General features: G+C 42.1%; 1 long non-coding RNA gene across 2 annotated transcripts; it reads right to left on the reverse strand.

Annotated features, from left to right (window-relative positions):
* Positions 1 to 3,498: 3,498 nt before the first annotated feature.
* LOC310881774 lies at positions 3,499 to 13,827 on the reverse strand. 2 transcript variants are annotated; one of them, XR_014572585.1, is made up of 5 exons: positions 13,763 to 13,827; positions 12,158 to 12,320; positions 9,992 to 10,198; positions 6,609 to 9,896; positions 3,499 to 4,688 (listed from the first exon to the last, which is right to left on the reverse strand). It is a non-coding gene; the product is annotated as an uncharacterized lncRNA (long non-coding RNA). The 2 variants fall into 2 exon arrangements; XR_014572586.1 differs by having other exon boundaries at positions 6,609 to 10,198.
* Positions 13,828 to 22,105: the final 8,278 nt, after the last annotated feature.

Here is a 22,105-nt window from a genome sequence, read left to right on the forward strand (position 1 = left end):
AAAATAGAAGAGATACTCTAGTTAGAAAAGACATGCTAGTCCCTGGTTCCCAACTCTCCTGAAAAAAATAAATAATACATGTGTGTATATAATAATATATAACATATATATATATGGGCCAAATGAAGAGTGACATCAGATTTACTGGTCGGTCTCAGCACAAGACATATGTGAAGAAAAAGGCTGTTTTTTCTTTTAATACATGAAACCAGTAACTGAGGGAAGTGAGAAATTGCATAGATTGAACAAAATAAAGTTCATTAGCAGGTTTGCAGTCACGGAATGGCTGAGGTTGGAAGGGACCTCTGGAGGTCCTCATGCACAACCCCCTTACTCAAGATGGGTCACTTAGCACAGCTTCCCAGGACTATGTCCAGATGGTTCCATTTCACAGAATTGTCCAAGGACATATTCCACTCTTCACCAAAAGAGTGAAAGGTTATCAGTCCTCATCAAATTTCAACGGGGATGCTATGAGACCCTTCTTCTAGGTGTAAACTCTTCTCCAGCTCTCTCAGTACTGCTCTTTCTCACACAGCCATGGATCTTCCTGCAGGAATTGCTCGATATGTGGGTAGCTAATAAACTTACAGTCATTAGGAGAGGGCAGAGTGTAATTCTAATTACAGGAAACAGGAGGTACAGGGGGGAAATTTTTGGAGTGTTTTATTGTAATTTAAGTAGGCTTCTGAGACATGAGAAGCCGGCAATATTGTCAGAGGTTACTAGGAGTTTTCATGCAATTGCAAATCCATATTTCTCTGTCCTAACACACAATCTAGGCTAAGGGCAGCCAGAGGTAAGTGGCAGAACCAGGAGGAGGAAGAGAGCTATTAGCCGGCTCTGGTTTGTCTCTCCCTCTTATCAGATCGTAACTTCACAGTAGCAGCTTCAGCAGCAAACTCCTTGTAGCCCTTCCAGATTAACTTTCAAGCCTGCCTCCCTACCGATGGGAAATTTCAGATGCATGATAGCAGCTAACGAGGCAGAGGAGCAGTTCTTTCTGGCTGCAATGGGCTGTGTGGGATCTCTCCATGCCACAGCTTGGTTTCCTTTGTGTACAAGCCCTAGTGATTCCCGAGTGAGATAGAGTAGGTTAATTTGTCATTTGCTATTAGGAAGATCCCAAAAAAGATCAAGACTATGCTGTGAATGTTTGATGGGTACCTGTCTGTGTCTTTTCTAATTGGCCAAGATTTCCTCCGCTAGCATTTTAGACTTCTAAAAAATCAGTCCCCACTCAACTATTCCATGCTGGTAGGCATCCCAAACAATGGCACTGAAAAAACTGAAGTAATTTGGGATACAACTCAGCATAAGAGATCACAATCACTCTGCTGAGTTTATTCTGGTTTTATACCCACTTTATGAAACTGCAAAATAAATATGTCCACTGGTAGGATTTGAATTATTATTTTATTTTTTTTTTTGCTTGTCAACCTGCTTTTCCAACATTTTAGATGATATTTCCTGTTTTAATCCATCCGGGGTACAATAGATTATTTTTTTCCTTGCAGTTCCCAGGGCAGAGTGAAGAAAATGGGCATCAATTTAGATTGTCTCTGCCAGGAAACATGTAATAATGCTGTCGTTCTTAAGAAAACTCTGCAACAGCAGGCTCAGACAGCTACAAGGTAGAGCACATGCATGGATTTGTCATCCTGCCTTGCTTTTAAACAACATTGGCTTCTTTGTCAATTGTGAAAAAAAAAGGGGGAAAACCCCTTGGAGGTGTGCCACACATTTATTTGTTCCTGAGCTCTTATAGCAATGTTGGCTGCAAAACAATCTTTTTTTTTTCTTTTTTTTTTTCCCAAAAAGAAAGGTGAGCATCTGTGCAACTTGTTCTGAAAAGTCAACAGACGTGTTTGACAAATGCATTTTCTTGACACTTGTTGACTTGTGACATCCAAGGACAGCAGGACGCATGTGACTGTGTAAATCCAATGTTCATGATAGGTCATGAGTGTAACTACCTGTCCCCTCCAGCTCCACTTCTGGTATGGAGAAGCCATCCAGTGTGGGTGTGATGTATGGGCCAGAGGTGCCCTGCTACAGTACTCGTTGTGTAGCAAACTCCAGTGACTAGGTTGGCAGAAACCTCCTTTTGCTCTTCTGCATCAATTTTAACTATTGTCTCTCTATTTAAATCAGTGACTCAGTATGACTGGTTCTTTCATGGACCCTTCACATATTTCAGGGTACCTAGAACCCTTTGAGCAACTGGAACAAATCAAAACTCTCCAAACCTGTCTTCCTTCACCTATGCTTATGTAGAAAATCATCCTTCAGCATGGCTGCACAGGCAGCTTCTCTGGCTTACATTTTCCCTGATCCAGAACATAATAAATGTGAAGAGTCTGACCAAATCCTTCTAGGATGCAAACCTTGCAGCAGTCATAAACACAGCAGTTCAGGGCTGGCCAAAGCTGCAGAATCTTGGTCATAGTTCCCAGTTGCAAGGTTGCCATTTTCTGACATCACAGCTAACATGCAAGTGCCTTCACATTCAGCCTGTTGATGCTCAAAGTACTAACTTGGGCACAGTGTTGCACAGCTGCAGCAGAATATTAAACATTACAGACATGGTGGTGCTTCAGGTAAAGTTCTGTGCTGGCAAAGATCCTCAGGCCAATTCATCCACTTATGAGGGAATCACAGATTGAAGTAACCAGACTTATTTTTTTGGCTGTTGTTAAATATCAGCATTTTGGAGAACTAGGGGACTGTACTACCACTTTTTTTTTTGGAACCATGTTGCACTCACTGGTTCTCAAATACAATTTTACCTGAATGTGGCAGGTCCTACTGACAGGGAATGTGTCTGACATGAGCGCATCTCCTTTTTGCTATATGCAGGATACAAGCAGGTTCAGCTGTATCTGTAACTTGTGGCTGAACGAATACAAGATCTGTGGAGTTAAACTTCTACCAGTTCCTACAATGCCTGTTTCCATTGTGATGGTAGGAAGAAGCAGCTTTCCAAAACATCACTATTCAAGACTGTAGATTATTCACTATTTTTGCCTTCACCAAGAACATGCAGTTATCGTAAAAGCATTTGCTTCTAACCATGAAGAGAAATGCCTTTTCCTGGTAGATTCTGTGCTTTCCTCAGGCTGTGTACAAGAAACAAAGCTCAGTGCTCAAAGATACCATTTAGGTGGTTGCGTTCCCCATCCTTACAGTGCCAGAGACTTGGTCATCCCAGGGGCTAAGCAATGCTCTGACAAACTTGTGACACTGGGACATGGGCTGATGGTGCATTTGAAATGCATTCTACAGATCTTTGTAAGAGGGTCTAAACAGTCCAAATCTGAATGTAGAACAACATGAACTGCACCCCAGGAAACACTGAGACATACATTCAACCTGTCCAAGTGCTTCACGAGGGACCCAGTGAGCACGTGTTAAGAGGTTTGGCAATTCAGTATGAGTTCTAAAATGTACAAACACATCTGTGTCAAGCCCTAATGAGAGAGTGCCTCTGAACCACTCCAGTAAAACACCTGCAACCTGTGTGACTGTTTTATATTGCCTTCAGATAATCACATACTGCCTTATAATAGCTGCCTTGCTGTTTAAGTTGAGGTCGTTGCAGCTCATGGAGTATGAAAATGAGGACAGGTAATACTGCTGCTGTAAGTCTTGATGGCAAAACACATTTCCCTTAAGAAATGAGTGTCGCAAGTGGTGGATGAAATCTAGTTGAGTGACGCACTTCCACACGCATTAGCACATACTTTGCCCAAAATAGAACCACTCTGTTTTAAAGAAAATCTCTGGAAGGGAAGGGGAAGACATACTCCTTCCTCCTTCCTTTTTGATGCATTAAGAGGACCTGAGATTTCCCCACTGTCCCACTTGATTTTCTACAAATTCAGCTCCTGTGAAAGTCTTAGGAAGCACTGAATGTCTTGTTCCAGACTGTCTGTATGAAGGGAGATTTTCGTGCAGAGCCCCACTGGATCCCAAAAAGAAGAGATGACTAACAAAATAAATGCTTTTAATAGCACACACAACTCAGATGAGGCACACCAGCTCTTTTGCTATTGCTTCATTTACAGAAGTTTATTCGCCACAGAGGTCATCAGCAAGAGCACCCAGAGCTACCAGAGAAACCTGTAAAGCAGCTGGGACCAATTGCTAATGCTTAGGCATAATTCAGATGCTCTCAAACTAAAGAAGTTCAACAAGTGCTCCCTTTACCTCTTGCCTGGCCTCTCCTGGACCCCCACAACATCATGCTGCTGGCACATGCTCTGTCACCTCTCAAGGAGAAGCCGTGGTGCTCCAGAGCTCCCTCTCATCAGCCTCACAGCCAGTCCTAGCTTCCATGTAATAGATTCATATAATGATGCTAGAGAATTAACAACTAACTGACTGAGGTTTAGAAAGACCAGGAAAAGAATCGCAGAGCTAAGGAGCTTTCCATAGCTTAGATTGGAATTAAAAAAAAAAAAAAAGTTGGCACATGAACAATATTTAGCTTCTAATCCTCCTCTATCCCTTGTTCAGTCCCAGTGAGAGAAAGATACTTTTGCCTCTCTTTTCTCTTTTGTAGGTTTCCTCATTAATCTTCTGTTTTTCCTCCGGTGAGTCCAGCTCTGTTCCCATTCAGCCTCAGGGAAAACCCTTCAGACTCTGGAAAATATCTTCTGAATCTTCAACAGGTATTCCTCTCTGCCCTTAGGAAACATAATTCATTAAAGATCAAGAACAGATTAATTCAAATATAGCTTTTATTTACAGCATTTTTTCCTGCTCTCCCTCCACATCTCCTCTGCATTTTTCTCAGTATATTTTATTTTCACCAGCTGGACACTCCTCTCAAAAAAACCTTTCCAACACTGTAGCCCCATCAATGTTTGCAGAGTTATCCTACACAGGGAGAATAAAGACCCCGTTTTATGCTTCTTTGTCGCTTAACCAGTGAAAACTGCAGTTTACATTTTCTGCAATCTTTCATGCTTTCTTTAATAAGGAGTACTTGTGCTTGTCACAAAAAATGTAACCTTAGGATTATACAGGGATAAAACTTTCTTTTGTCTTTTCTTCCAGGTGTCCATATGTCTGCAATGGGGAATCTGGCCAGCTCACAGAAACTGCTTCTCCTCCAAGAACTGCATACTGATGTAAATTCCCAGCTTATTGAAAAATAGTTTTGTTATTTTGCCATCTTGTTTGTTCTGCAATTCCACTGTATTTTTCCCTTCTCTCTTTTTATTTTGCCTCTGGCTTTTGGAAAAAAAAAAAAAAAGACAAAAAAAAGAGAGAGAAATGAAAAAGAAAAAAAAAAAAAACAAGAAATTAAATCTTATATATATCTTTACTTTGGGCCTCCCAGTGTCATAGAAAAAAACAGTGCCACTTCCAAACTTTTGTAGGAATCAATAAGAACATTCCAAAATTCAGATGCTGATTGTCCAGTGAAGAGCAGTTTGTATGAAGAAGCACAAAGGAGCTTCCAAAAAAATTGAAGAGCCTTAAAGTACGCTATTCAGCTTCTCTCCAACTTGTGTCGAAAGTGCTTAAACTTTATTGTTGCTTAATTCTTTTCCAAAATAAATTAAATAAAAACTGTAATAGCTAAAACTTGAGTAATGTTGCCCCAGAGTTTAATGCGGTCCAAACACTTCACTAAAAATTTAGGTTAGTTGTTTTAGATTAGTTTTCCTAAGTGATTCCTGAGAAAACTTTTCCTTTTTTTTTTTTTTTTCTTTTCTTACATGTTTCCCTCAGCTTATAACTTTGAAAATATTTTTCTAGACTTTCAAGGTAAATTGCAGTTACACCGAGACCTGGGAAACTAGTCTTTCAAAATAAAGGAAAATCTTGTGGCCTCTGTCTTAGTTCATGAAGTCCTTGAGTTTGCCACGACAACTAGTTATATATTTTTAATTATACTCTATCCTTTCTTATTATTTTGAAAGAAATGATTAAAATAAAGAGAGAAGAATACCTTATATCGTTTCTTCTTTAAAAGTTATAAAAATTCTAGAATTTATTTTTTTTCCTATTAGGAAAAATATATAGTATATTATACATATACATATATATATATTATGTATATTATGAATATATATAATATTTTTTCCTATTAGGAAAAAAAAATTGTGAAAAAATTGAGAAGACAGTGTGATATTTGATCATGAATCATCAAAACGGCACCCAGACTCCATGCTTCAACACAACAGACAGTTGCGTAGCTGTTTGCAACTTCAACTTAATTGAATGTTGCAATATGGTTTCACAATGCCACTTTCTACCTCTTAGTTTTTAAGAATCCAGTTGCTTACTATTTGAAAATCCCAATTAGGCTTCTGAGAGGAGACTTTCAGTTCTCTCCACTCCTAGCTTTTCCTAATCTTTCACCATATGACATCTCCTCCATGCCCCAGGCTAAGCTATCTGAGCAGCACATCCATGGATGTTGTTTGAGTTACTGGAGGTGCACCTCCCAGTCATAACACATTCTTATCCCTTTACGTAATGCAGCGAACTGGCAGCCTGATTCAATCATTAACAGACTTTCGTGTCTCCTCATTGCACAATGGTTAGCGTTTTAAATTTTCTCCACCAAGGTCTCTGTGTTTTTCCTCCTCTACCTTAGCAGAGCCACCATGGTTCTTGTTTGTCATCCAGAGAGCAGCACTGTTTTGGCAAATTTTCCAACCTATTTGCACGCCGTAGAGCCAGACTGTGGGAAGAGCTTGTTCTGCCTTACTCGTCTGCGTAGGTTCAGAGCAGGGCTGGGAATGCCGGGAATACAAGTGTTTATGAAAGGAAGAAAAGCGAAAAAGGGTTTTACTGAGAAGTATGATGTCACCGAGATCACAGCCTATTTCTGGAACTAAGCTGTGAAACCCATGATACATTTTGACACATAAATGTTGCCAAGTAAAACTGATAATATATAATTGTTTAATACGGTCACAGCCAACTGTTTTCCAGATAAGGAGCTGAACTCTTCTATGCAATACAGTATTTGTGGAACGTAACACCTAGCTGGTTCCATGCTTTCATTGGCTCTGGGATTACTTCCTATCATATTTAAATAAAAAGACTAGATTATTGGGTACCATAAGAACAATGGATTGCTTAATGGCCTTATGGCACTTATCTTAAGTCAATATAAAAGTTTTGAGTTTCTAAGGCTATGTCAAGGGCAGTGAAACAAGGGCCACATTCAGTCATTTGTTTATTTTTAATGCGCATTTAAGTATCTTATTTGGGGGACACAGATATACTTAGATGATGCAGTAAAATACAGATTAATTTTTTTAAAATTGCCTGTCTGAGAAACAGGATATGATAGAAAATACTATTATGTTATTATGTGTAATTTGTTCTAGATAAAAATAATGATCAAAAAACCTCCTTGTCTCTTTGCCATAGTTCATATTTGCCTGTGATGGAAGTCTGTTTCGTATAGCATCCTTCACAGGAGCTTTGTTCCTAAAAGGTTGACAGGGCTCTGTAATAAAATTATGGTGTTATTAGAAGTAAGTAATACCAAAAAAGAAGAGATACTATAGAATTATAGATATGGAAGGGAAGGGATAGGTTCAGATATGAAACAGATAGCCCAGAAATGTACGAAAACTGCTCAAAGGGGCTCAGGGCACAGAAGCAAAGAGCGAAGGCCCGGTCTCAAGGTGTGCAAGGAACAAGTGAGGGAGAAAAGGGTGAAGGCTGGGCTTGAAAAGCAAGTGGAGCATCTCTGCCATCTGCAAAAAGGCAGACATGCCACATTTTAAAGAATGTTTATGTGACCACTTCAGAGTTTCAGAGAACCAGAATTTTTAGTCTATCCTGAATCTTAGAGTGACTATGTGCTTCTCATAATAAGTCTCATAAAGTCCTTATTTCCATCATTACAGAAAATCAGATGCTTTTAAGTATAAAGTCATAAAATCTTACCCTTTCTTTTTTATTTATTTTAAATCAATGCTTTCTTATCCTTAACTTCTGAAATTTGTGATTAAAATAAAATAAAATTAATTTCTTCCTGGGTCTGAAGTGGATTGCTGCAGTTAAGTTGCGGATTTGGCCAGTTTACTCCATTAAAGAAAGAAAAATAAGTTGTGTGTTTCCTCCAAACACAAAATAACTTCTCTTTAGCACTGACCCTTAACTCTCTCACTGTGAGAATGCAGTGAGTGATTCTGGCCACAACCACACTGCACTTCTGACTTTTATGTTGTCTGAAGGTCTATAAACAATTCAGACCGGAGCAATTTGTGTTGGTGGCATTCCCATTTCCTTGAAAACAGCTTTTCTGCGATGACACGAGGGCAGCAGTGCAGAAGCTATGCTGTGTTATCCCTTGAATGGAGCGTGGGGGTCTCTGTGGCCAGACCCCCGTGGGAGGACAGAGGTGCCTGCACAGAGCTGCTGTGGCTACGCTGCATTTTGCCAGCTGCTTGCTAGGCTTCCAGCACCAGCTTGCAATGCTCACCTGCCCTTAACACACAACCTCACTGCTGTGGAAAGTGATCTGATGGGGTGATCAGTGAGCTCCACTGGACTGCATTGCATGCAGTTAAGGAAACGACATACAAGAAAGAACCACCTTGAGCCCTTTTCTTCCCAACAGCCTGTCTCTTCACCTTGCCCAGAACTGCCTGAAGGCGAGCCTGCCTTTCTCTTTTCCCTTCCTTGATACACAGAATCACTCTACTTCACTGAACTAGCAGATAAGCTTGGACTCTGTTGTCCTCTGGTTCCCTGACTTGAGCCAAAGCTTCCTGTTATTTTTCTACTGTACACTGATTTATATTTGCTTTCTTGAGTAGCACTTTCCCATATAACAGGTCACAGGCTGAATGGGAGCATGGACGTGGGCTGCCAGAAGCCGTTTATAAGCATTGTTCTTCCTTACCCAAGACAGAATATTAATTCCAGAGGTTTCAGTATAGCTGCCAACTCAGCATCAGCTGAGTGCTAACCTTTACCGTGCACAGAGCAGCCGTTTGCTGGAGACCAGCTAACACCAGAGTGTAGTCTTGCCTGCTGAAGCTTGGATTTCTGTGTAATTGGTTCCCATGTTATGGAGATTACAAGGTCCAATTACATTCCCTTGCTGTAGCAGGTGCCTTTCTCTTGGCATGGCTCTGAGCCTGACAGCCACTTGTCTCCCATTCTGTAAAAGCTGGAGGACCAAGGTTCACCCACCTGTGTCCTTGGGCCTCCTATCTCCTACTGCTTGGCCACAGGTCTTTGACTGACAAGCCCATAGCAAACGCTCATCACAATAACTTGGGCAGAAGTTAGGCAGATGAATGCTGACCTTAGAAGGAAGAATTAGGGGGAAGGGAGAATCACCGTTCTGTGATTCTGTGAAATGTCTTAAGAACTGGTGTAAGTGTACCCTGAACCGGTCTTGCTGTGTGATTAAATGATTCCCATCAGCAACGGTGTCACAGACAGAAAACGTGGGCATTTCTGCCATTCCTCAGCCCTCAGCAATCTGCTCACTTTGGTATTTCTTGAGAGTCCCACCTCTCTCCGAGGCACTTGCAAAGTTCATAAAAATCATCAGGAGTTGGTCTTTTTTCCCCATGTGAGCACAGTCGGTAACTGCTGTCAGGTAAAATGAATAAATAAATCAGGAAGAAAATGGTAAAAAGCAAAGCAACCCCAAATTCCAATCGCTGGTTCCCCCATCTCCTGAGGTTCCCCATGGTCAGTGTGGGAGCAAGCACCCTGTATACAGCTCTGGGGTAGTGGGAACCACTGTTGGTAGCAGTGGGTCTCCAGCATGGGATTTGTTTGTGATGGAGAAAGTGACTGTTCTGGCCATGGCTGACCTGCCTGGCGTGGCTCTCCTCCATCCCACATCTCCTTCCTCCATCTGTGCCGAGAGCCAATTCCACCATTCATGTGTCCACAGCCTGAAAAAGCAGGTGGAGGCCACGGGCAGGAAGAAGAGAGAAAAAGCATTGGTGACTGGAGTAGCGGGGCTAAAACTCTTAAAAATATTAACTACCTCTGTGCAGCACTAGAAGCAGCAATTCCTTTGGCACAGCACCACAAGGCCAGGCGGGGCCATTGCCCAATTCTCGCCAACAACCTGGATGGAAACTTCTTCCTCCACGTGTTGGGGCATGCTCCAGCACTTCAGTTCAAAGGCACCGCCAGCTGAGTGCAGGTTTCTTTTCCACAGGAGTGTGGTGCTCTCACTGCTTTCTTGTGGCTACGAGTGGTGAAGGGGAAAATAATTTGATAAGTCTGCAGAATGTTTTTATTGTCATGTCAACAAAATATTTTCTGCCTCCACAGACTGTGGAAGTACTTAGCATGCAGCATCCTTCCAGTTTTGGAAAACACTTGAAAACCACCGACAGAATCTCACTATTCCTTTTTTTAGCTACATAATGAAAAAGCAAACAAGAAATATGCTGATTCCCAAAATGAGCTAATTTTTTTTTTCTGAAGCAATTTAATTTTTTAGCTTTGATCTGATACCAGAACCCAGAGGACTTACTTGCTATTTCTAAATAATGAGTCTAATGTTTATGCTCTGAGCCTGAACTTTTCTGGTTTTGGAAAAAATGTGACTTTACATAAAAGTCCTTTGATTAAGAGATCCGCAGTCAGAGGAGTTTTCGATACAATAATGAAAAGGCCTTTCAGATTGCTAACTCGAACACTGCTCAGCACGATATTACTCAAGAAGGGGAGAAGCCGACAGAACAATCACACTATTAGTCTTTGCTTTGCCAAGTGTTGTGTTAGTCATATTCCTGGTAAAATCTCCCAGAAGTGGCTAAGAGAAGCCTTATATCACATGGAGCGATGCATGCCTGATAAATGCACCCTGAACTGGGTGGTCTGTTGCTCTGGCTCTCTCCTTTTATTTATTTTTAACCCTGTTTCATTGCGGCTTTAGGAGGTGATTGTTACACAGAGGGAAAGTGCCTGGAGGAGAAACAGGGGCTATTTCCTCCTGCTATGGTACACATTCCCCTGCAGCAGGGACGGTACCTATCTGCTAAGAAGGCCCTTCCAAGAAAGACCACACCACAAAACATGGCACTTCCTTGCTTGCACAACGAGGATCACATTCCTTGCCCCATCGGAGCATGCAGGCATTGGGCAAAAGGGCTGTTGAGCACCCAGTCTCTCCCTGGGTATCAGGAGCACCTAACATCTGCACTTATCCTGGCTCCAGCTGCTGCCATGGCTGAGAAGGTCACCCCCTGCCCTGGTCCCTGCTCCCCTAGACCCGAGGTGGAAAGAGTGACTTTAGCCCCTGCTAAGTAGGTTGGAGTTTTGAAGTTGAATGCCTGTGTTATTTATGCAGAACTGACACGTCTCTTTGTCCTGAGCCATGTGGCCCAGATTCCAGCCCTTGTATCTACAAAACATTACTCATGTGCGCGCTCCTCTTTCAAGTCCTTGATTCCAATGGGATTACTCACATGTGCACGCATACCGCGACTGTGCGCCTGATCACAGCTCACATTTCTGCAGAGCAGGGGCAAATCTAGCTGCTTTCAGCTGATTTACACCAGTATGCAGGAGATAAACATCTGAAACAGGAGTGGCTTGCTGGGAAAAGAAAGATCAACCTGATACCTATTTCTCCTCCTCCTCCTTATTCTCTCTCCACGTCTCCCATCTCCACTGCCATCAAGGCAGCCTGCGGGAAGGTCTGCTCCTTTGTATCATCATGGCACTGCAGCATACCAGGGGTTAAAATGAGAAGGCATTTTGATTTTGGAGATTTATTGCCTTCCTCCTGCTGTATTTGTAAAGCTCATCATTAGAGCCAGCCATCCCCACCCTTGCAGCTGTCTGTACATTTTTCTCTCTGGTTCTAGAGTTGTACTTTACTTAGGAAATTATAATTATTAAAACACACAAGGTCATGCTCTAGATGAACTTGGAAACTGTTCAAATATGTTTCAGGTTTGAAACTATTTAGTAGCTATGGCCAAGCAGTGATTTCATAACAAAAGAATGGTTAATTTCACACTTCAGATAACATTTCCCCCGGAAAGCGGTAAAGCATGTCGGTACAGAAATTATTAAAGTTCGAAAAGACTGGAGACGCATAATCAGTCATTAGTGCCGATAATGAAATATTAAAGGCAGGCTTGGGGAAGGGGCAGAATGGTACTCCTTCTATGAGTCCATGACTGTCCCTTACCTTTAAATCTCTCTTCTCTTTTAAGCTTTTTCATTTTCAGAAAGATGCTCTGACTTGGGGACTTCTAACACGGCACATCTCAAATCCACAAGTGGAATTCTGCTCTTTCTGCAGATGATGCACTTCTGGTTGTATGTCACTGGACCACATCATCAGGACACTCCTAAAATTACAATTTGCAAACTATACACTGAAATAGCAGCAAAGAAATCACCAATATCCCTCTCCCTGAGTTACCTTCCTGTGTTTTTTGGGGCTGAGGGAGGACAGCAGTGGCAGGTACTTTGTGGCCTTCCCAGCAATCTCCATCTAAATTAAGCACTGCTTTTCTGTCACAAACCGGGAAAGGGATTTTCACAAAGCAAGTTTTGAAAGATCAAACCTCCTTTGTGCAGACAGCAGCCTGAAATGCTTCTCTGTAAGCCTATGTGAGATCTGTGGCTAAAGTAGATTGATCTTGACTGTTTTTTGTTTTTTTTTTTTCCCAAATAAAACCTCAGCAGCCCTTCAAAACAACAAAAAACTACTAACCAACCAACCAAAAAAAAAATTAAAAAAAAAAGAACACTAGACATTACTAATCTTTCCTCAGTATTTTTCCCCTGTAAAGAGCTACAGCCCAGCCAGGGTCACCCAGACTCAGCCATGCCCTCAGGTCTCCAGTCTCACCCTGCACTGGGGGAAAACACAAAGCACATTTGACTTTTGCAGCTGGAGCTGTGAAAATCTGCTCAACAGAAAGCCAGGAGGTGACAGATTTTATGAGCACATCTCAGAGCAAATGCTATTGCCACCTGCATGTGTCACTGCCATGGCTGGAGGGTGGCATTGGACTCCACTCTGTGGCTTTGGAGGAAATCATTGAAACTCCTGGGTGCTTGGGGATTGGAAAGGTGATGCTTCATCTAGGTTACAGCCCTAGCTGAGGGTCTTTTATTTTCTCAGCTTTGCATAGGTATGGACATGCACACAGACCATCTCTGAATCATTTCCCAGCAGTGGCAATACAGCTGCTCAGCAAGGATGCCAAGGGGCTGAGCCTAACCTTGGAGTTTTCCTCCTTGCTGAGGTATCACATTTTATTTTTCATTTAGAAAGATCTTGCTCATTACTTTGTAAGGAAAAAAAAAAAAAAGGAATGGTAACGAGCATAGGAATGGTAGTGAGCATTCAATGCCAGTTTCATTTTTCATCATCGTTATCAAGCTTTGGATTTTAACTTTGGAATGTCCTTATCTGAAATGAAATCAAATAAGCGCTTTGTGGCGGGGGGTCCAACACTCCCTCCTCACCTAAGGGAGCTTGTGCAATGCGGAGCATTTGCCCCACCACTGCACGCTCAGTTCACTTCACCTAAGCTGACACACATACACGTGTACCTACAAGTAGTGCCACATGCGCATATAGCTGGTAACATAGCCAAGCAAAATTAAATGCACGTGAAACCCAAAGCACATTTTTTATGACCATGGGGGGCATGGCAGGGTGTAAGCAGGGCCCCATGCTCCTGACTGACATGAAAACAAGCTCTGCAGAACAGCAAGACCCAGGAAAGTGTTTCATGTCATCCAGCCTCATGGTCCATGTGCTTCGGAAGAAACTTACCACGTCTGGCTTCTTTCAAAAGCTGGCACAGGAAGAAAAGGGCCCAAGGACTTGCTGATGGACTAACGGATGGCTAATGCACTCAGGTGCACCATTTTGCCTCATTTAGAGAAATCAGGCTCAGTTAGGAGCTACAGTTGTGTGCCCACGATGTAGACAGCTGGCAAGCTGAAACTGGAGAACAGGCTTGGGCCTGGGCTTGCTTGCAAATATGGATGCGGACACCTAGTTTTTTCTCCTGACACCTTTCACACCGTGAAAGCCCACAGAAAAAGCAAGTTTATTCCTGCCTCTGCTCCTACCCCATGAGGGATGGACAGAATGAGCCCAGGCACCATGTCATCTGCTTTCTGTGGGGTAGGGAGAGCTCGGCTGAGTCCCACGCTTGGATCTGGGAGGGCTGGCAGCCCTCTGGTTCCTCTGCAGCTTCCAGGCTTTTGTTTCATCCTGAACCTAATGGGTGAATGGCAGCAGAGTTCACGAGGATTTTCAAATGAGCTCAGAGGAGCTTGTTCATGAGAATTTGAATCCTTGGCAAATAGCCCACAATAGCTGATATTTTCCAGTTTATGGGGGAGTGTGTTTTCCAGCTATGCGTATTCTTTAACTCGCATAACCGACACATTATTTTAATGCTAATTCCTCTGCATCCCCTTTGGAACCATGTGCGCTCTTTGGAAGGGCACATGCCCCTGTCTGAAAGATTCATGTTTTTTTCATATGGGTCTCCACTCTCTCACTCCCATGTAGGAAGTTTGGCTGCTGGATAACCTAGCTTGGCTGCACGGGAAGTGGAACTGCCACAGGATGGCAAAATGAAAGAATGAAACCTCTAGGAGTTGGGTTAATGCACATAGAAATTAATAGCTGAAAGACCTGACATAGCAAATAAAAGAAAAATAACAAAAAGGGAGAGATGACTGAGGGGAAGCCAAAGAGAAGTCCGTATCAGGTATGTGTTGATGTTGTTCTCCTGACCAGTTGGCTATGGACCACAACGGACCTACTGCCCATATGCACCCACAGCTCTGATTTCTCTGGTTCAGCGCTGCCTAGGCTGCATGTTGTTGTTTGAGTAAATCTTGCTTCTTTTGTCTTTTATAAACATTGGGGCCATTATCTGTGATATTCCACCCTCATGTCATTGAAGAAGAATGTTCTGAAAATGAACTGCTGAAGGCTATAGGCTTAGTAAATACCAAGAGCCAAGAATTGGCTCTCATGTAAATCCGTTGCCTTGGATAGAGTTACTGCAAGGGTGATGCCCCCCCTAGCCCTATCTTAATCAGTACCATTTCACTCTAATTTCTGTAATAGTTTGGAAGGAGAGATGGGAACAGCTCTAGCTGCCTTTTTTTTTTTTTTTTGGCAAAAACATAGATTCAGCAACATGAAAACGTTTTGTGAATTTGCCACATTTCTGCTGGATTGTTCCTGCTGAGGCAAACAAACACTCAGAAAAACCATCCTTCAAAACAGAATGTTTTGACCTTTTCAGTCAGAATAGCTATCTTAATATTTGTCACCATCCTTAATGACAACTTAAAAAAAAAAAATTAATGAAATTTCTCAAAGTTGAAGGGAAATTTAGCATTTTGCCCCAAACAAGTTATTCTGTTGGACTCAGAGTCAACACTAAAATTTAGTTGCTTTTTCAGCTAGTTGAAATATGTAAATCTTTGTCTTCTGCATTGATCCATTGATTTCAATATTGTTTTATGAAATTGTCAGAAACACAGACCAAGAAATAACAAGGAAACAAACAGTGATCTCATATGGCTCTACATGGAAGGCTGGAAAGTAAACTGAGTTCAGGTGCTGATTTACACGGTTACAAATTTAGAGTTCAAGTTCTGTGAAATATGATGGGAAGATAAGACCATCTGGTCCAATGAAGTTCTTCATCAATATGCTGTCTTTACACTGCTGCTTCAGCTTTCAAGATGTTCCAGATGTGGCAGGGGCCAGAATTTACTGGTGCCATTTCAATATATCAATTTCAAATCTTCTTAGTTTGTGAGTTTGCACCTAAACTGCTATGTCACTTCTTTTCAGCGTGAGCAATAAGCAGAAATGTGTAGGTACAGTGTTTAAGCAAGTCTTGGTATCATCTCACTTACATTGGCCTGAATCATGGCACTACACTGCTGTAATCACAATAGCTATAAATATGACCCTGGGGAAGTCAGCTGTCCCTCTTCCAAAATCAGGACTGGAAATTCAGCAGCAACCCCTGATTTGGGAAAGGTTACTTTTTCTTGGATTTCCTTGCGTGTCAGGGACCAACTTAAAAGCCAGGAGTTTACCCTGACTCATACACAGAGGTCGCTTTGTTAAACAATATCAGTTTCACTTTTCACTCCATTGCTTCTTCTTCCAGAAGCAATGAACTGACTACTTAAAGATGAAAAGTTGTACAAGCCTGTACAAACAACACAATTCACAGTATAATTTGCAGAACTTTAGTTTAAAACCAAAGATGTCCCCTCTGACTCACGCCAAGGTTCATTCAGTACCCTTCTTTCACTCCATATCCCTTGCAACTCACAAAGGTCCACCTCAGTGGCAAATAGTTTTCAAAATTTTCAGCTGGTGGATCTCAAGATTTATTTTTTTTTCATGTCTGCATATCTTTTGAAATCTCACATTCACAAACTGCTTTGTTGAACGTGTGAGCTTGCGTTTCTTTGCCACTGTTGGCAGATTCTTTTGTGATACTGCAAAACTCAAGAACAGGCATAAAACTGATGGCTTTGGAGAGAAGTGCCATGCAGTTCTGAAAGGAATGATGGCTTGCTGCCAAATAGTGAAACAAAGCTATCACTACATGCCCTTTGCACAGTACTGCCCTCTACAAAGAAAATTTCAGCCTCTTTGAGGTATAATTTAATGTTTACACTTAACTGCAAAAATATATGATGCAGACACAAATCTGATCTTATTTCCACTTCTGAGAGGCAGGACCCTCTATGCATTGAAATTAAACCATTATAAAAATAGCATCAATGAAAGGGCAATCCAGCCATCTCTGTTCTGGTAACAGCTAAAAATACTACTAATCTGTAAAATGATGGACTATTATCTGCTTTTGGATGTACACCGTGGTTTCCAGTTGGGTAATTTTTGTTCAAGTAGTGAAGGCAATACACTCCCATGGCAGCTTATTTCATAGCTTCCTCATTTCATGTTCACTAGAAAAGTGTGCTGGAGAGAAACACCAAAGAGAAAGTATCTTTGGAGTGCATAGTCCAATGTAGATGGACACGGCTCTATCCATTTTCCTATGACCAGTTTTAGATTGGAACAAAATGAGTCAATGTAACTCATCAAAGAGATGCTGCTTTACGTGTGGGACTAATTCAGAAACCAAGAGAGGGAGCTACTTGCTTGCTGTGAGTAAATAAAGCTCCATTCAAGTTAATGGAGTTACACTAATTCGTCTCCACCAAGGATTTGCTCCTGTTCTCAGAAGTACCAGCTCACAGTGGTTAATGGGTGCCTTGGCATGGACTTAGGAAAGCCTGAATATTGTCCCAGTTAGTAAGTGATGATATTAAAAATAAAAACAGAATAATATTAAATAGGTAAACCAATATTTTAGTGTTATTCAAGACACGCAATCTGCAAGATAATTGGTTATTAAAGATATACTAGGACTGGATATTCCAGGTACTGATACAGCCTGTGTTGTGTCAGCCTGATGACATCTAAGTAGGTAATGTACTTCATGTCTTGTCAATCCATAGACAGCCTGCTGTTACTGAGCTCCAGAATTGATCTAGGTAACTTTATCATTATGTAAAGGAAGAACTTGATGGGCTGAACGAAGTGCTGTGCACTCCCTGTCTCCATCCATCACCTTGTCCTCAGGACCTTGCTGTCTTGCTTTCTTGGAACTGGCTCCTGTTCAGAAAGAGATTAAGCAGCAAGTCTTCAAACGCAAGATAAAAACCAGAACTATGGGCTGTGCTTAGCTTTGTTCAGCAACCTCTACCTCCCTTCTTTGAGAAGCTGGACTCCGCAGCTGAACAAGGCGTGAGGTAGAAGAAATCGCAGCGTCGGGGAGAATAGTATGTGCTGGCATGCGTTCAGTTACAACTGTGTTAACAAGCGGATGTAGTTCAGGGGAAACACAGTAATCAGGTTTATCTGTACACTGTCCCTGTGTAGGTTTCACAGCCATGTCCCCTTGTCCCCGCAGGATTTGGCTGAGACACCAGCTGCTAACAATGGAAATAACTGGGCACTGTGTGCTGCTGGTGTCAGCCTGACCCTCCTTTACTCTTTTATCACTATGTTAACTAAACATATTTATTGTAAGGAAGTTCCAATAGATCTAAATGTTTCCTGCTGCCTGAAATACTTTCTGTCCAATCCAGCAGAGACGAGCAGAACTAAGAGAAATGCCCAAGGAAATCAGGGATTTCTAACACCCCGTGTGATGGCCAATCAGATAAGGTGTTCATTAAGGTCTTGCATGCTGGGAAGGGACTTAATACTGAATACTGGCAGTTGCTTAACACTACTTGATGTATGAAAGGGGAAATTTTTTGGAAAGGGTCACTTCTATCTGCTGAAAGGCCAGCAGTGATGTTTGTAAAGCAGCCTAACAGCACACCTAATAATATATATGTCAATAAATCATTTGATGGGCATGATTTAAATGACACTCAGATAATAGTGGTGCCTAATGACAGCTCCAGATGTGGGTAATGTGAGGCTGTGCGGCCCTTGTTATCTTTTGGTCAGGATGAAGAAATTGGGTGCACATTGCTGAGTCACTGCTGGTGAGCACTGGAAGTTCTGTAAGGTAAAATATAAAGGCACTGTTGCTCCCACAATCATCTTGTACTATGTCTGCCTTTGAATCTACTCTGCATATGGCTTGGGCAGCAACTGATGGTTGTTTTTCTTCCTGATATATTAACATGGGCTCCTGAAGTAATGATTACAGTGCCTAAGGAGGAAATGGGGTCCTATCGGTATGGTTGACATCTTCTTTGGATGTGTTGTTCAGTTATCTAAACGATGAATAGAATATCGATCAGCTGTTAAAGCGTGATATAAAGTAACAGACCACCAAATTGCCTCACCATTTTTTTTCTAATATTTGAACATCTTCCATTTAGAGTCTTCAGTATGTTCACCCTTGGAGGAAAAAATGATTCTTTTAAAAGCACAAATACTAGATCAAGGGCTTGATATGTCCAAGGGATTTTTTTCTGTCCTGAGCAAGGGTGAAAACTCCAAAGCTCCAAAGCAATGGAAATCTCCAGAGATGTCCAAGCCAAATAGGTTCTTGCCTGTCCTTATTCAAAAAGCAACTACAAAATCCTGAAGGCATACCCTAGAATTTCAGCTCTTACATATTATTTCATGTGTAGTAATTGTTAACCTGTTTAAATGAGTCAATTTCAGTATGAGATTCCAGTGTTATTCCTCTCTGGTCCTTCCTGAGTGATTTATATTAATTGTTCAGGAAAGCCAATATAAAAATACTGGCCCCTTGAGACCTCAGGCTTTGTGGCAGTGGCAAACACAGCACAAATAACTGCTTGTATATGGCTTAGCAGTGGGCATGTACTCTTATGCAATTCAAGTGGCCAGAAGCAGAGTATTTTACTCTTTCAGCTTAGGGCATCTGTCCAGGAATTACATGTTAAAGGGTTGAGAAGTGAAATCCACTGGAGTAACTGATGTGCTGTTGTTGTTGGACTCGCAGGGAAAGATTTCAGCCAAGATTCCTTCTCAGACATAGAGATCAATTTAACCGATGGCTCCTTTCTTGGAATCATATTGCATCAAACATTTGAACTGCAGACAGTTCCTACTCTGAAACAGACCCGATCTGCGTACACAGGCACAGCTACTGTGGGGAAGGCTTTGCACTGAGCAGGACACAATCGTGGATGCTTGGACCAAGCTCTCAGCCAAGGTGAACTGGCATGGTCCTATGGAGATTGCTGCAGTTCACAGTGGCTGTTTGACTTCTTCAGGGCTACCTGAGGATATAAGGACAGAGCATGGAGTTTGGGACAGATGTGGTGGATTCATAGGGGGAGTGAGGCTCTGTGAGTTGCCTGAGATGGTGCAGTCTGGCCTTTTGTTTTCATGTGTTTGCCCCCAAGTAAAGGCAGCAGTAGGTGTTAGCACAGCTATTTTAAAGTCTGACTTAGGTGATGTTTCGTTTCACCCAAGTACCTCATCTACCCCTAGATGTTGAAGGCAATAAAAGGTGCAACAGCCATAGCCTGCTTGCCAGAATGTACATGGCCACCACCAAAACAGTGGCAAAAGAGACTGGGGAGAGGCCAGGTGGTCCCTAGAGGCATGGCAGTGTGCTATTCCTGCTGTGAATGCAAATGGGTGATGGCAGGGTTAAAGTGCTTTACGGGGGGCTTTCCTGCTAAATCTGCACCTGTCTGCTCACACATATCTGCACAGTAGATTGAGTGCCTGGGACATATAAATAAACTGCTTCCTGGCAGGTCATTCGAGATGGTGTAGGATGGTATGTTTTTATATCATTCCTTCCAGTTCTGGAGATATGAGCTGATCTAATCACTGAAGATAAACAACATCAGGTCTGGTCAGTATAGAGATGTGAGGGATCTCCAAGAGAAACACAGGTGCTCCAGGAAATGCCGCTGCTGATCCAGCACTGCAGACAACACTGCATGGAGCTTCTGGAGCATGGCTGCAGTGGCAGCAAATCCTTCAGGAGAGCCATAAATCCCTGGCACTTCTCAAGGGAATGGGGTGTTAACTCCTGTGTGCATGCTGTCATGTTGTAATTCCTGCGTGACAGAGGAACTCCAGCTCCACGCTTCATCCCATGCTACAACTGATGTACCGGCGTGACTATGATGAGTGCTCTTGGAGCCCTTCGCCTTGGCTGCAGCGTGTGTCTAAGGGACTCAAGGCTCTCAGGTGACACACAATGTGCACCATGACTTGGCTGCCTAAAATATCACCTGCAGCCTGTTCCTTGCCCCTTCTGCTGTCCCTGCACAAGCTGCACACTGTGGTCAGAGCAAATCAGCTACCCTGCTCCGCCCTGGGGGAGGGTGAACGTCAGCATTGAACTCATATTTCTGCACAATGGAAGATGATAGGGGTTTATTATTACCTCTTGAAATGATGTTGCAATATTGGTCAGTCAGCCCTAGCAACTGACTCTGGATTTATTCTCCTTTCATGTTTTGGGAGAAATGGATGGCAAAGCAGTACTTTGAGGAGGAAGTCATTTTTATTTTATTTTATTTTATTTTATTTTATTTTATTTTATTTTATTTTATTTTATTTTATTTTATTTTATTTTATTTTATTTTATTTTTCTGCTAGAAATTAGATGGGTAGAGAAATGTCTGACCTTACCGGAACATTTAGGCAACTTTTGTGCTTTGAAGTCTCCCTCATTTGCTAAAGAAAACTCGAATGTTGCAATTCTCTCAGTTCTGAGAATATAACTTTCTGTGAATTAACATTTCACAGAAGCTGCAATTATGTGTTTTGGAGAAGGAAAAGGTGGGAGGAAAAAAAAAAAGAAGTAAAGAAGACATTCAAAGAAAACTCGGAATCGTCTGCAGTCCTCTCTGGATGCGTGAGGATGAGAAGTGGATGCAGTTTCTAGTAAAGTATCTGTGGTGGTTGATTTCTCCAGACAGAAAAATAGAGCTATATTATGCCACAAGGTAGACTGAACAGCAGCCCGGTTTATACTTTGAATGGCTTGGGAGCTTCCAGAAAAATCTTTTATGTCAAACCTTTACTACTATTGCCACCAAGTGGTGAAATCCTACAAAAGGCTCCTCTGGTTGCCACAAAATTTATTTCTCCTTTCTGGATTGTCACATATGAACTGTATTCCAAGATATTTATTATCTGGTAATCCCCTTCTAACCAGCAATGTCATGGGTACTCCAGCAACAAAATGTTTTTGGGTCCAGGGGAGCTCCCCTAGCCCCTTTTCCCTGAGGATGCAGATGGGCACATCGAGCAGCGCTCCTCTGTTAACCGCCTGGCACTGCTCATGAGGACTCGTCACCAGGCTGGCGAGATGAAGCTGGTGCAATAACCTCTGTCACATGCAATGCTGTGTTGTCGATGACAAGACATGGGATGAAAGGAAACATGATAGGACTGAGACCGCAGGGTGATTTTCCTGGCATCTGTCTGCAGAGCTCTGTGCTCGGCTTTGCTTGTCCTTAAAACATGCTTAGTAGAGATTTTTGGAGAGGGAAAGAGCAGACAGGTGCTTTACTACTACTACAAATCTACAGGACTGTATTTAAGCCTCCAAGTCTGTATTTTGGTTATTTCACCAGTTTGCCTAATGCTTTA

The sequence above is a fragment of the Anser anser genome (assembly GCF_964211835.1).
Source record: "Anser anser genome assembly, chromosome: 15".
Classification (NCBI taxonomy): domain Eukaryota; kingdom Metazoa; phylum Chordata; class Aves; order Anseriformes; family Anatidae; genus Anser; species Anser anser.